Source organism: Glandiceps talaboti, chromosome 13, assembly GCF_964340395.1.
Source record: "Glandiceps talaboti chromosome 13, keGlaTala1.1, whole genome shotgun sequence".
Taxonomy (NCBI): Eukaryota; Metazoa; Hemichordata; class Enteropneusta; family Spengelidae; genus Glandiceps; species Glandiceps talaboti.
In genome coordinates, this window is record NC_135561.1 from 22747543 (window position 1) to 22761122 (window position 13580).

Here is a 13580-nt window from a genome sequence, read left to right on the forward strand (position 1 = left end):
TCGTCATGACTGTACCTGTCTGTAGTCGTCATGACTGTACCTGTCTGTAGTCGTCATGACTGTACCTGTCTGTAGTCGTCATGACTGTACCTGTCTGTAGTCGTCATGACTGTACCTGTCTGTAGTCGTCATGACTGTACCTGTCTGTAGTCGTCATGACTGTACCTGTCTGTAGTCGTCATGACTGTACCTGTCTGTAGTCGTCATGACTGTACCTGTCTGTAGTCGTCATGACTGTACCTGTCTGTTGTCGTTATGACTGTACCTGTCTGTAGTCGTCATGACTGTACCTGTCTGTAGTCGTCATGACTGTACCTGTCTGTAGTCGTCATGACTGTACCTGTCTGTAGTCGTCATGACTGTACCTGTCTGTAGTCGTCATGACTGTACCTGTCTGTTGTCGTTATGACTGTACCTGTCTGTAGTCGTCATGACTGTACCTGTCTGTAGTCGTCATGACTGTACCTGTCTGTAGTCGTCATGACTGTACTTGGCTGTAGTCGTCATGACTGTACCTGTCTGTTGTCGTCATGGCTGTACCTGTCTGTAGTCGTCATGACTGTACCTGTCTGTAGTCGTCATTACTGTACCTGCCTGTAGTCGTCATGACTCTACCTGTCTGTAGTCGTCATGACTGTACCTGTCTGTAGTCATCATGACTGTACTTGGCTGTAGTCGTCATGACTGAACTTGGCTGTAGTCGTAATGACTGTACCTGTCTGTAGTCGTCATGACTGTACCTGTCTGTAGTCGTCATGACTGTACCTGTCTGTAGTCGTCATGACTGTACTTGGCTATATAGTCGTCCAATCTGATTAAAATCCGATGTGGTGAAAGCGGCTAGATGTCCTTATTTACCTCTATTCATCGTGTTGTGACGTTTGTTTTGTTCGGAGTGATCGCCGCCTTCCCACATCTGAACCGGTGTAATCTACCATCCCGTTTGAATCTCGCGCTTTTGAATAGCCAATCAGGATGAGTGTTACGTTGGCAGCTTCAAACCCTTGAGAAATTGAAAAAAACAAGCAAACGAACTACCCAACGTCAACACACTCAACACACGGCGCGCGATAACTCAAAGGTTTGCGACATATCTTACAGGGCTGGTCGGGAAAGTGTACGAATCGCCTTTGTTAACTAGTTGGACTATATGAAATTGATTGTACAGATAGATTTTATTTATAAAAGTTGACAGGATGTTTTGCAAACAGCAGGACACCACTTCCCATTAAAGGCCATTCCAACGATTAGATCGGATGAAGTAACCATTTTCACTGGGTAGCAACATTGCAATTCAAATTGTAAAACATTTATAACTGTCTCTGCAAAACATAGTTTCAACGAGAAATTGTATTTACTAGTTCTCATGCTTTTTAGCCTTCAAGTTGTTTCTGTTGAGTCTATATATTCGCACGTTTCCGTAATTTATACACGTTGATTTTGACTGTGACATCGCACCACGACATTGACGAACACGTTGACGAGTCGGCCACGCCTTTGACATGCATGTTTCAACTATTATCTACAAACATCTACAAATCCGTTTGGAATTACTAAACTATTGCTGAATAATTATTTCAGGCGACCGAACTTTTGATTTTCACGTTAATAGAAGGATTGAATCAACATCAGTTGAACGAGCAACTTGTTGCTAGTGCCGAAATAAACGTTCGCAATACCACGCTATTTACGACAATTTAGTCCAAGTTTAGAGGTCACATCACGTCAAACATGTGACATCTCATCGGTAATTTCCGGATTTACATTCGTATTAGTTTCAACATGGCCTAACTTAGAACCTTCGCGTAGGTGGATTTTGGCAACGGCCTCCCCACATAGTCTATTCAAATCAATTATCATGAAGGTAGGTCCTTTAAACGTTGCGACTACGATTGAACGATCGGCTCTGATCATGTGCACGTACCTACTGTGCCTTCGTTAACTATCGGGAAGTAAATATACACTGAGCTTGAGTCAAATTTAGGATCCTGACTACAATCTCCATAACCAATCAAGTTATGTCAAATTAGATAATCTCAAGTTCAAATAATCTTTACTACCAAATTGAATCCTTTCTCTTCATAATTGACCAATCATATGAAGGTCAATCCGTGACAAATTTAGACTAAATTTGTCACGGATTCTCCTACCTCAGAGTCAAGTCAGTAATATAGACTCGTGCACCGTCATGTAAGGCTAGTACAAACGAACCCCATCTTGTGACATATTCTTGTCCTTTTCAGTTGCGCTGACATTTACAACCATGTACGTTAACGAAGTCATCAGCTTGCTATGAACAAAGTTCAACTTTCCTTTCTTCGCTGTGTAAATCATACACACACACACACACACACACACACACACACACACACACATATATATATATATGTATATATATATATATATATATATATATATATATATATATATATATATATATGCACACGTAGTACTTTCAATTCTCGTAATTACGACTTTTCGATTCTCGTAATTACGACTTTTTTCTCGTAATTACGACTTTTCAATCCTCGTAATTACGACTTTTCAATCCTCGTAATTACGACTTTTCGATTCTCGTAATTACGAGAATCGTAAAGACATTTCGATTCTCGTAATTACGTCGCAATTCTCCGTTAAGTTGATATCTAACTGGAAAAATCGCACTGCCATTTTAAGCTCATGTTATAAGCAACAGCTGAGTTCTCAACAACACCCGATCATCGGGTAGTAACTGAACACTCTAATATAAGTCCAGTGAAATTACATAACACCTATAGGTTAAAAAAAGAAATGGCAATGAAATAACGTGTTCACATATGTACACACATTATGGTGGCCCAGGGCTGCCATACATTATATGCGAATTGTTTTGATAGAAAATTAATAAAATTAAGAAAAAAGATTAAAATATTTAAAAAAAATAAAGATAGAATTAAAATAAAAGTAGAATGAAATGAATGTGAAATGAAAACAAAATCAAAATTAAAAGGAAAGTAAAAGTAAAGTGAAAGCAAAAGTAAAATAGAAAGAAAAGTAAAAATAAAAGTAAAATAAAGTAAAATTAAAACAAAAGTGCAATAGAAATAAAAGTAAAATGAAAGTAAAATGAAAACAAAAATAAAATAGAAATAAAAGTAAAAGTAAAATAAAAATGAAATGAAAACAAAAATAAAATTAAAATAAAATTAAAATCAAAATTAAAAAAAAAAAAAAAAAAAAAAAAAAAAATTAAAAAAATTAGTGGCAGTTCTGGTCCGCAATGGCCCACAGCTGCCATAGACCAGCATTCCTTGCGATCTCAACGGCACTACTGAAAGTGCTGTATACATATAGCGCCCCCAAGGGCGAGAGCCTGAATATGAGTATGAGGCTGACCTTACGTCGCTCATCATGCATCACCGGTAGGCATTTTACTGTACATGGCGCTGTGTCGGTCAAGCTTATGGAAGGAGGATGAGTTTCTCAAAGGAGATTTGATGAAATATGTGAGACTAGGGCTCCAGCGAATGGAGATTCTTGATTTTGTGAGCAGGGACTACCCTCAGTATGCCTAGAGTGTGCGAACTTTGGATAGACGTATGCGATGGCGGAGGCGGAACTTGGAAGGGAACTCCGAACACCATCAATGTTAAATACGTGTATGACTGTGACATTGCGTTTACCATGTAACCAACTATGGGTTGTTAGATCAAGTTTGTTAATAAGTGGAAATATTTTTCCACGCTGGTTCAGACTTGATCATTTTTCTGGTATTAATAAATTGGTTTGAAGGTCAGTTAGCCACATGACCAGTTTGTTAAGGTAATTGACCCTAGTATTAGCGTAAATTAGCAGGGAAGACATTGGCAATACGTCCCCGGGGTGATACCTAGTTGACCCTTCTTTTAAGACGTTTTGGACCGGCTGTCCTTCATCAGTCGTAGTTCTGTCTAACGAGACAGTGTTCTCGCTTTTATTTGGCTTAAAATTCAATTTTAAAATTAAATTCAAAGTTAGCCAGATTCAGCCTCATATTCAGTCTCATAATCACACTCTCGCCTTTGAGGGCGCTACATGTATACAGCACTTTCAGTGGCGCCGTTGAGATCGCAAGGAATGCTGGTCTATGGCAGCTGTGGGCCATTGCGGACCAGAACTGCCAGTAATTTTTTTAATTTTTTTTTTTTTTTTTTTTTTAATTTTGATTTCATTTTACTTTTGTTTTCATTTTACTTTTAATTTGATTTCTATTTTACCTTTGTTTTCATTTTACTTTTATTTCTATTGCACTTTTGTTTTAATTTTACTTTACTTTTATTTTTACTTTTATTTGTATTTTACTTTTGCTTTCACTTTACTTTTACTTTCCTTTTAATTTTGATTCTGTGTTCATTTCACTTTCATTTTTATTTCATTTTACTTTTGTTTTAATTCTATCTTTATTTTTTATTTATTTATTTTTTTTAAAAATATTTTAATCTTTTTTCTTCATTTTATTAATGTTTTTATCTAAACAGTTCGCATATAATATATGGCAGCCCTGGGCCACCATACACACATATACTGGATGCAACAAGAAGTTAGTAGGTTCACTGCAATGTTTAAACAGACAATCTGTCAATGAACTTAGCCAAATAATAAACACAAAACAAGAATTCCAGAACAACAAGAATTCTTCATCAGCAAAGAATTTGTTCAAATAATGGAGTCCAATATTAAACATATAGATATTCTTCTGAAATTCGGACACAACTCCAACTTATATCCAATGATGAAGATGTAGGGAAACTGTCCAATACAAGACAGGATTACGACTGATGAAGGTTCCTAACGGCCGGTCCGAAACGTCTTAAAAGAAGGATCAATAAAGTTTCTATCTGGGGACGTCTCGCCAATGCCTTCCTACTAACACCCTGATATACCAGGGTCAATAACCTCGACAAACCGGTCACTTGGCTAACTGACCCTCAAACCAATATTATTATACCATACCAAATGCATATACTAGTATTCAATTATTTATCAACCGTGGAAAAGGTCTCCACGCATTTTAAAACTTGATCGAACGACCTACGGTGCCACGTTATTGAAAAAACCGTATAAATCTGATTTACCTTAATGAAGAAAATTCTAAACTAAAGTTGTGAATTTTACCAAATATCAGATGGTAAATACTATTTTCTTCAATTTCAAATCCATTATTGATTCATTTTGCCGACATATAATGAAAGAATATTCTTCGCTGTTTTAATGTACTCGAGTTTTTTTTAAAGAAACGAAAAACGCAATCAAATCATACAAACCGGTTACCGTGTCAAACACTCTATAGTACATCTGCTTAGTACATCAAAATGATAAGATTCGTGTCTGAACAATTCAAAAATTGAAAAATAACAAACAATAAAAAATCATAATTTCATAATTACGACAATCAAAAAGTCGTAATTACGAGAATCGAAAAGTAGTAATTACGAGAATCGAAAAGTCGTAATTACGAGAATCGAAAAGTCGTAATTACGAGAATTAAAAAGTCGTAATTACGAGAATCGAAAAGTCGTAATTACGAGAATTAAAAAGTCGTAATTACGAGAATTAAAAAGTCGTAATTACGAGAATCAAAAAGTCGTTTACGAGAATCGAAAAGTCGTAATTACGAGAATCGAAAAGTCGTAATTACGAGAATCAAAAAGTCGTAATTACGAGAATCGAAAAGTCGTAATTACGAGAATTAAAAAGTCGTAATTACGAGAATTGAAAAGTCGTAATTACGAGAAAAAAGTCGTAATTACGAGAAAAAAGTAGTAATTACGAGAATCGAAAAGTCGTAATTACGAGAATTGAAAACTCGTAATTACGGGAAAAAAGTCGTAATTACGAGAATTGAAATCTCGTAATTACGAGATTTTAAATTTTATTTTTTTCCTTACAACTTGGCACTAATACGCTTCCGTAAAATACTTTATGGCTAAATTCCACATTGACATGTTGAGGGTACTGCAGTCCGGTCACTGTTTGCAATTGACTGAACTCAAACTATGTCTAAAGTTCTTCAGAATCAACAAGTCATGGCTGGCTGCTATTGTAAGAGCGTAAGTTTATATGTACTCCATGTACATATATGTTCATATACACTTTAGCTAATATAGTGGTGAACATACCGGTTGCACTAGTCCATTCAATAGAAAGACTGTTTAATCCAGTATACACAATCAACCTATCATGCCTATTGTATGTAGCATCTTTTCATGTCACAGTTTCTCAATTTTAAGTCAGCGAAGATACATCATGCATTAGTAGTGGCAGAGTTATCGGATGAAGTGCAATGTATAATACATGTCTGAAAAAAGAAATATCTTGAATTATTTTTCTGTTCACACACAAAATCGAGAGTAAAGCTAGATTTGGGCTTTGTTAAGGCTTACACCCATGTGACAAAATAGCATTACATGTGTGTGGGCCAAAGATATTGTTACAGTATTGAAATGGATAGGTAAACATTTCTTTGATATAGCTTAGACATGCTTTTAAATAAGAAACATAATAGTATTAATTTTCAAAAAGACGTCTGTAGGTGAAAGATACTGAAGTGAAATGATAGGTAAACAGTTGTTTTTGGTATAGCTTACACATGCTTGGTTGACCTAGCCTGTTAATGAGTTATTCACTACTTCATAATCATGATGATATGGATTATAAGACTGGAACAAATATGTTTAAGAAATTAAATCTAGATGATTAAAACACGTGCATTTTGAGTGCATCAACATAACGTTCAACAAGAGTATTTTCAAACCTATGAGGGGGGAGGGGGCTCTGAACAATTGTTATGGTATACAAACGAGGAAGAAACGCCCCTATTGGATAGTAATAGTTATTATAACAAAGGAAAAACAAATAAAGTTTCTTTGTTGTGTTTAATTTGTTGAAAACTAGCCATAACAATGAAGCAGTGATTTGAAATCTAGCCATAACATATGAATCATTGATTTGAAATCTAACCACAACAAATGAAGCATTGATTTGAAATTTAGCCATAACAAATGAAGCATTGATTTGAAATCTAGCCATAACAGATGAAGTATTGATTCCAAATCTAGCCATAACAGATGAAGCATTGGTTTGTTATCTAGCCATAACAAATGAAGCATTGATTTCAAATCTAGCCATAACAGATGAAGCATTGGTTTGTTATCTAGCCATAACAGATGAAGCATTGGTTTGTTATCTAGCCATAACAAATGGAGCCTTGATTTCAAATCTAGCCATTAAAATAAAGCATTGATTTGAAATCTATCCATAACAAAAGAAGCATTGATTTCAATTTTTAGATCTAGCCATAACAAAAGAAGCATTGATTTTAGATCTAGCCATAACAAATGAAGCATTGATTTGAAATCTAGTCATAACAAATGAAGCATTGATTTGAAATCTAGCCATAACAGATGAAGCATTGATTTGAAATCTAGTCATAACAAATGAAGCATTGATTTGAAATCTAGCCATAAATGTAAAGCATTGACTTGAAATCTAGCCATAACAAATGAAGCATTGATTTGAAATCTAGCCATAACAGATGAAGCATTGATTTGAAATCTAGCCATAACAAATGAAGCATTGATTTGAAATCTAGCCATAACAAATGAAGCATTGATTTGAAATCTAGCCATAACAGATGAAGCATTGATTTGAAATCTAGCCATAAATGTAAAGCATTGACTTGAAATATAGCCATAACAGATGAAGCATTGATTTGAAATCTAGCCATAACAGATGAAGCATTGATTTGAAATCTAGCCATAACAAATGAAGCATTGATTTGAAATCTAGCCATAAATGTAAAGCATTGACTTGAAATCTAGCCATAACAAATGAAGCATTGATTTGAAAACTAGCCATAACAGATGAAGCATTGATTTGAAATTTAGCCATAACAAATAAAGCATTGATTTGAAATATAGCCATAACAAATGAAGCATTGATTTGAAATCTAGCCATAACAAATGAAGCATTGATTTGAAATCTAGCCATAACAGATGAAGCATTGATTTGAAATCTAGCCACAACAAATGAAGCATTGATTTGAAATTTAGCCATAACAGATGAAGCATTGATTTGAAATATAGCCATAACAGATGAAGCATTGATTCCAAATCTAGCCATAACAGATGAAGCATTGATTTGAAATCTAGCCATAACAGATGAAGCATTGATTTCAAATCTAGCCACAACAAATAAAGCGTTGATTTGAAATCTAGCCATAACAAATAAAGCATTGATTTGAAATCTAGCCATAACAGATGAAGCATTGATTTGAAATATAGCCATAACAGATGAAGCATTGATTCCAAATCTAGCCATAACAGATGAAGCATTGATTTGAAATCTAGCCATAACAGATGAAGCATTGATTTGAAATCGAGCCACAACAAATGAAGCATTGATTTGAAATCTAGCCATAACAGATGAAGCATTGATTTGAAATCTAGCCATAACAGATGAAGCATTGATTTGAAATCTAGCCATAACAGATGAAGCATTGATTTGAAATCTAGCCATAACAAATGAAGCATTGATTTGAAATCTAGCCATAACAGATTTGAAATCTAGCCACAACAAATGAAGCATTGATTTGAAATTTAGCCATAACAAATGAAGCATTGATTTGAAATCTAGCCATAACAAATGAAGCTTTGATTTGAAATCTAGCCATAACAGTTAAAGCATTGATTCCAAATCTAGCCATAACAAATGAAGCATTGATTTGAAATCTAGCCATAACAAATGAAGCATTGATTTCGAAACTAGCCATAACAGATGAAGCATTGACTTGAAATCTAGCCATAATTGATGAAGCATTGATTTGAAATCTAGCCATAACAAATGAAGCATTGATTTCAATTTTTAGATCTAGCCATAACAAAAGAAGCATTGATTTTAGATCTAGCCATAACAAATGAAGCATTGATTTGAAATCTAGTCATAACAAATGAAGCATTGATTTGAAATATAGCCATAACAGATGAAGTATTGATTTGAAATCTAGCCATAATTGATGAAGCATTGATTTGAAATCTAGCCATAACAGATGAAGCATTGATTTGAAATCTAACCATAATTGATGAAGCATTGATTTGAAATCTAGTCATAACAGATGAAGCATTGATTTCAAATCTAGTCATAATAAATAAAGCGTTGATTTGAAATCTAGCCATAACAAATGAGGCATTGATTTCAAATCTAGCCATAACATATGAATCATTGATTTGAAATCTAGCCATAACAGATGAAGCATTGATTTCAAATCTAGTCATAACAAATGAGGCATTGATTTGAAATCTAGCCATAACATATGAAGCATTGATTTCAAATCTAGTCATAACAAATGAAGCATTGATTTGAAATCTAGCCATAACAAATGAAGCATTGATTTGAAATCTAGTCATAACAAATGAAGCATTGATTTGAAATCTAGCCATAATAGATGAAGCATTGATTTGAAATCGAGCCATAACAAATGAAGCATTGATTTCAAATCTAGTCATAACAGATGAAGCATTGATTTGAAATCTAGTCATAACAAATAAAGCATTTATTTCAAATCTAGCCATAACAGATGAAGCATTTATTTCAAATTTAGCCATGACAAATAAAGCATTGATTTGAAATCTAGCCATAACAGATGAAGCATTGATTTGAAATCTAGCCATAACAGATGAAGCATTGATTTGAAATCTAGCCATAACAAATGAAGCATTGATTTGAAATCTAGCCATAACAAATGAAGCATTGATTTGAAATCTAGCCATAACAAATAAAGCATTGATTTGAAATCTAGCCATAACATATGAGTCATTGATTTGAAATCTAGCCATAACAGATGAAGCATTGATTTGAAATCGAGCCATAACAAATGAAGCATTGATTTCAAATCTAGTCATAACAGATGAAGCATTGATTTGAAATCTAGTCATAACAAATAAAGCATTTATTTCAAATCTAGCCATAACATATGAAGCATTTATTTCAAATTTAGCCATAACAAATAAAGCATTGATTTGAAATCTAGTCATAACAAATAAAGCATTTATTTCAAATCTAGCCATAACATATGAAGCATTTATTTCAAATTTAGCCATAACAAATAAAGCATTGATTTGAAATCTAGCCATAACAGATGAAGCATTGATTTGAAATCTAGCCATAACAAATAAAGCATTGACTTGAAATCTAGCCATAACAAATGAAGCATTGATTTCAAATCTAGTCATAACAGATGAAGCATTGATTTGAAATCTAGTCATAACAAATAAAGCATTTATTTCAAATCTAGCCATAACAGATGAAGCATTTATTTCAAATTTAGCCATAATAAATAAAGCATTGATTTGAAATCTAGCCATAACAAATGAAGCATTGACTTGAAATCTAGCCATAATTTATGAAGCATTGATTTGAAATCTAGCCATAACAAATGAAGCATTGACTTGAAATCTAGCCATAATTTATGAAGCATTGATTTGAAATCTAGCCATAACAAATGAAGCATTGATTTGAAATCTAGCCATAACAAATAAAGCATTGATTTGAAATCTAGCCATAACAGATGAAGCATTGATTTGAAATCTAGTCATAACAGATGAAGCATTGATTTCAAATCTAGTCATAATAAATAAAGCATTGATTTGAAATCTAACAATAACAGATGAAGCATTGATTTGAAATCTAGCCATAACAGATGAAGCATTGATTTGAAATCTAGCCATAACAAATAAAGCATTGACTTGAAATCTAGCCATAATTTATGAAGCATTGATTTGAAATCTAGCCATAACAAATGAAGCATTGATTTGAAATCTAGTCATAACAAATAAAGCATTTATTTCAAATCTAACAATAACAGATGAAGCATTGATTTCAAATCTAGTCATAACAAATGAAGCATTGATCATAAAACAATGGCTCATTAGAATTATAATCGATTAGTACCGATTGTCTTTGTCGTTCATTTATTCCTTTTATTACATTGTTATCTGACAATTAAACCACACATATTTTGATTATTAGAAGTAAAAAAGTAGTTCAATTGAAAATGGCCCTTCCAACTAATGAGCCCGTATTTGAATCACAATGAAGGTAATATCTTACAAAGGATCGGAATCAGTGAAGTACAATAACAATGAAACTAGGCTCTATGAATATTAATGATAAAACGTGTCAAAAGGTCACTAAGAAACCTGTTATCAGTTTGAATCCAGGTGTATTTTGATATCTTAACTATCAGCACGTGGCTACAGTTATCCTCTGCATGTAAAGTATGGATGTCCACTAGACGTCAATCACGTAGCTACAGTTATCCTCTACATGTAAAGTATGGATGTCCACTAGACGTCAATCACGTAGCTACAGTTATCCTCTGCATGTAAAGTATGGATGTCCACTAGACGTCAATCACGTAGCTACAGTTATCCTCTGCATGTAAAGTATGGATGTCCACTAGACGTCAATCACGTAGCTACAGTTATCCTCTGCATGTAAAGTATGGATGTCCACTAGGCGTCAATCACGTAGCTACAGTTATCCTTTGCATGTAAAGTATGGATGTCCACTAGACGTCAATCACGTAGCTACAGTTATCCTTTGCATGTAAAGTATGGATGTCCACTAGACGTCAGTCACGTAGCTACAGTTATCCTCTGCATGTAAAGTATGGATGTCCACTAGACGTCAGTCACGTAGCTACAGTTATCCTCTGCATGTAAAGTATGGATGTCCACTAGACGTCAGTCACGTAGCTACAGTTATCCTCTGCATGTAAAGTATGGATGTCCACTAGACGTCAATCACGTAGCTACAGTTATCCTCTGCATGTAAAGTATGGATTTCCACTAGACGTCAATCACGTAGCTACAGTTATCCTCTGCATGTAAAGTATGGATGTCCACTAGACGTCAATCACGTAGCTACAGTTATCCTCTGCATGTAAAGTATGGATTTCCACTAGACGTCAATCACGTAGCTACAGTTATCCTCTGCATGTAAAGTATGGATGTCCACTAGACGTCAATCACGTAGCTACAGTTATCCTCTGCATGTAAAGTATGGATGTCCACTAGACGTCAGTCACGTAGCTACAGTTATCCTCTGCATGTAAAGTATGGATGTCCACTAGACGTCAATCACGTAGCTATAGTTATCCTCTGCATGTAAAGTATGGATGTCCACTAGACGTCAATCACGTAGCTACAGTTATCCTCTGCATGAAAAGTATGGATGTCCACTAGACGTCAATCACGTGGCTACAGTTATCCTCTGCATGTTAAGTATGGATGTCTACTAGACGTCAAACACGTAGCTACAGTTATCCTCTGCATGTAAAGTATGGATGTCCACTAGACGTCAATCACGTAGCTACAGTTATCCTTTGCATGTAAAGTATGGATGTCCACTAGACGTCAGTCACGTAGCTACAGTTATCCTCTGCATGTAAAGTATGGATGTCCACTAGACGTCAATCACGTAGCTACAGTTATCCTTTGCATGTAAAGTATGGATGTCCACTAGACGTTAGTCACGTAGCTACAGTTATCCTCTGCATGTAAAGTATGGATGTCCACTAGACGTCAGTCACGTAGCTACAGTTATCCTCTGCATGTAAAGTATGGATGTCCACTAGACGTCAGTCACGTAGCTACAGTTATCCTCTGCATGTAAAGTATGGATGTCCACTAGACGTCAGTCACGTAGCTACAGTTATCCTCTGCATGTAAAGTATGGATGTCCACTAGACGTCAGTCACGTAGCTACAGTTATCCTCTGCATGTAAAGTATGGATGTCCACTAGACGTCACTCACGTAGCTACAGTTATCCTTTGCATGTAAAGTATGGATGTGTCACAGATGACATATTTATATTTTCAGTAAACTTAATATTTTAACAACATCGCATGTCCTAGTTTGACTGAAAGGTCAATAGACTGTCTCCAGGATATCGGATTCAGACCACACAGGATTCCAAGCATACTCGAATACATGAGACGACAGTCTGCATTTTATAAATATCTGGGATTCATAGTGATCATTCATCAATGTTTTGAAAATACTTTTAGGGCATGATCACGCCCAGAAATAATTATTTGGCCATTGGCCATGCGTTATGTAAATTTAGACTTTGGGGACGTCACAATAAAGAACACTTGGAACTGACAGGCACTCAGTTTTGGTAGGGAGACTTGGCTTCGCGGGAAGTCAATGAACGAGGCACTATGCTGGGTGTTTGCCTTGATTTCCAGTGTAGATCTTTAAACACTGTGTGTAGTCTGAGCTAATTCCCTTTAAGTTCAAGTGTGATCCTGGTACGTACATACAGAAGTTGAGTCAGATATGAGATATGAGGGTGATTCGGGTGTTATTACTTGGTCTATCAGCTGTGTGCGAAGATCAGTAGTAATAGATGTCCACTAGACGTCAGTCACGTAGCTACAGTTATCCTCTGCATGTAAAGTATGGATGTCCACTAGACGTCAATCACGTAGCTACAGTTATCCTTTGCATGTAAAGTATGGATGTCCACTAGACGTCAACTTGATCGAATTCACTGAAAT